The following is a 3,399-nucleotide window of genomic DNA, read 5'->3' as shown; positions in this document are numbered from 1 at the left end:
TTCATAGGAGTGGAGTTACTAGGTCAAAAAGAATGCAGCTCTTAAAGGAATTCTCTGGCCAGAAAAGTCACACCAATTTCCCACCTGTCTTCCAGGTAGTTTTAAGTTTATTCAGTGAAACTGGCTTGTGTGGATGGGCATAAAGTGTAGTCTGTGAATAGTTAATATATTCTTGAGCTATATGTCTTCATTTAGTCTGCTCTGGTTGAATTCTGCTGCTCTTTAAAACATACTTGTGAGTCAGCTCCAGTCTTGGCTGGCGCAAGGTGGCAAAACATCCGAAGCCATGCACTTGCATGAGTGCCTGGAGATGAGTTTGTTTCCAGCCAGATTTGAATGGGCAAAGACAGTGTGGTCTTGAGAGCTGCATGCTGTGAGGTGCAGTGTGATTCTAGCCCCGCCCCGAGCCAAGGGCGATTTCAATAGGAAAAGCAAAGAAGAAATCTGCTTTGGAGATGTTCAGGGGAAAGAGCAAGCTCGGCGAAATATGACCCATTTATTTTGTCAGGATGACTGTTCTAGCAGGGTAGAGCTGTATTAGGGAAACTTTGGTGCATGCAGATGCGTTAAAATTCTTCTACTTAATGTGTCAAAGAATCTCTTTTCAAAGTAAAAAATAGAAGCAGTTAATACGCCCCTCCTCCCTGCCATGCTCCGTTTTTGCATCTGCCTTATTCCTCCCACACTGCCAGGCTTCTGTCTGATGGCGAGGGGTGGTGGGCGCAGATGCTCTACGGCAGGGAGGACCTTTGTCCTGTGCACAGACCCTTCTTATGGCCCAGGGTTACATGTCCTTATTTGCGAGGACTTGGCTCATTAATGAGTCACTAAGCAGGTTTACTTCTGGGGGCAGGAGCTGGTGGTCTGCGGAGAGGAACGGGTGGGGGGCAGGGAAGGATCTTGGGGTTCAATGCTACCTTTGCCTGGACAATCAATTCTCCAGGTTATGGGTCTGTACTTCTCCAAAAAGAGATGTGAGACAGTGTCATGCAGGGGAAGGAGAACTGAATTGAGTCAGGAGTCCTGGCTCTGCCAGAGATTGGTGGGGAGACTTGACCCAAGTCACTTAAACTCTGAGTCTTAATACATCGCATGGTGAAGATAGGGCTGTTTGAGAGCCCCAGATGAGCTCAGTTTTTTGGGCCCACTGCCTCTGTGCTGTATCTTGCCTGAATTCCTGGGTAGACATCGTCCTGCCATCTTTCCTTCCTTGGTAATCTTACAGCATGTTGCTTATGTAGCTTGCACCACATTGGGTTATGGCAGTTTGCATGACTTCTGTTCTCTGCTGGGCAATGCTAGCTGTGACAAATAAAACCCTCAAATTTTAGAAGCTTAACTCGACAGAAATTTATTTATCCATCACTTGATTGATAGTCCATGTAGGAATTCAAGGACCCACACTTCATCTATCTTGTGGCTCTGCCACCAGCCAGAAAATGTGGGATGAATGTGTGGAAAGACATGTCTGATTTTTTTTTTTATTAGAGAAGTTGTGGGTTTAAGAGCCATCATGCATAAAATACAGGATTCCCATACTCCACCCTATCACCACCTTGCATTAGTGTGGAATATTTGATAACTGATGATAGCACATTTTTATAATTGTACTATTAATCAAAGTCCATGGTTTAACTTATGGTTAACTGTTTGTATAGTGTAGTTACGTGGATTTAAAAAAAAATTATTCTGTTACCATATATACAATCTAACATTTCCCCCTTCAATCATATGGAGCTAGATATTTCCATGCTGTTCATTGCATTCACAATGTTGGAAACACAGGCTCCTTTTTTATTTTTTTACGAGAATCATCTCTGTTTTATTTATATTTTACACAGTGATTATTTAAATTGAATACATTTGAGCACAGTAGATCTTTTTTTTTAATTGACTTGTTGTGCTATCTTTTTATTATTATTATTTTCAATTTATCTTCAAAGAAGCTTTAGGTTACAGGAAAGTCATACAGAAAATGTAGGAGATTCTCATATACCCAAGGCCATTGCCCTTTTCCACTCTCCCTTATTAATAACATTTTACGTGTGGATGCTACGTTTGTTACCATTGTTGTACAAATATTGAGGCAGTGCTACTAACCATGGTAAATAGTTTATATTATGGTTTACATTTTGCACGGTACACTTTTATAGGTTTTTTTCCCCACTCTAATCCATATTTCATTCCTCTATCCTGAGTCCCCTGGATGGTGATGTATACTCCATCTCTAAATTGAGAGGGGGCTTAGGCCCCACGTGGCTGATATGGATGGGATTCTCCTGCTTGCAGTTGTAGACTCTCTCAGTTCCTTGGTGTGGTGGTTGACCATCCTTGCCTCCTTGTTAGCTGACCAGGGTAAGTCCAACGAACTGGAGAGGCAGTCTCTGCTGAGGCCACAGTAGATCTTTGGTATGAAAAATAGCTGTATCAGAATGGGCATCAAAAAAATAGTGACTCATTTTTCACATAATAACTGGAAAATATTCTTCTGTCTGAATACTTAAGTGTTACAAATTCTGAGAATGTTATACACTGAACAAACTAGATACTACCTGACAATTAAATCTTCCTTGGAAATAATTTTTTAAAATGTTTCGAGGTACAAATCATTATTATTAAACATGAGTCTTTTACACTTTACAAAGAGTTTAAACAAATATATCAAACAATTACAGTTTAGTAGCTTTCGAAACAACAATTAATCAGGTTCAAGGATGCACTGTTACAGGATTTCCCATAACCTGGGTTTCTCCATTGCAGCTGCCACTTGCTCTTTGTCATTTATCTGCTTGTTGATGCCTTCTGAGTGGGTTCCTTCAGAAATATAGATTTCTAACTCACATTTAAATGGTAAATACCGCTGAAGTTTTACTCTTAAGCACAGCCCAATAAGAGTCACTAAAGGACAATGAGGTACTGTTGGCATGAACCTGATAATACCCAGATAGTCTTCTTCATTTATTTCTTGAACTTCTGCAAAACTTTCTGTTACCACTTCCAGTTCTTCTCTGTAAAGTACTGGGTTTCTCTGGGCCCCGGATAGTTTGAACCAAATCATAAACCTCTAGAGCTTTCTCTCCATGATTCCGGGCCACCAGGTAGCTCCCAGCTCAGAAAGGCTGGAGACCCACAGGACTCTGTTCAGAGACTGGGAAAGCAGCCGGGACAACCGCCCCATCCTTCACGCTCCGCCATCCCTGGCCACTCACACCTGCTTCTTAACCACCTTGATTTGGGAAGGACCCAGGCTACTTCTGTTCACATTCCATAGGTGAGAATTGTCACATGGTCCCACCCAGATGCAAAGCGCTTGGGAACTAGTCTTTGGCTGTGCAACTGCACCTCAAAGGAAACCATACTACAAAAGAAGAACTGTGAAACTTTGGTGGCAGTTACCTG

General features: G+C 41.9%; 1 pseudogene; it reads right to left on the bottom strand.

Moving 5' to 3' along the window:
- Positions 1 to 2,698: 2,698 nt before the first annotated feature.
- On the bottom strand, positions 2,699 to 3,178 carry LOC101413438 (cytosolic iron-sulfur assembly component 2A pseudogene; annotated as a pseudogene).
- Between the last annotated feature and the right edge of the window lie 221 nt (positions 3,179 to 3,399).

This window comes from Dasypus novemcinctus, chromosome 16 (genome assembly GCF_030445035.2).
Source record: "Dasypus novemcinctus isolate mDasNov1 chromosome 16, mDasNov1.1.hap2, whole genome shotgun sequence".
Taxonomy (NCBI): domain Eukaryota; kingdom Metazoa; phylum Chordata; class Mammalia; order Cingulata; family Dasypodidae; genus Dasypus; species Dasypus novemcinctus.
Note: the sequence above shows the minus strand (reverse complement) of the source record. Positions and strands in the feature narration are given on the sequence as shown.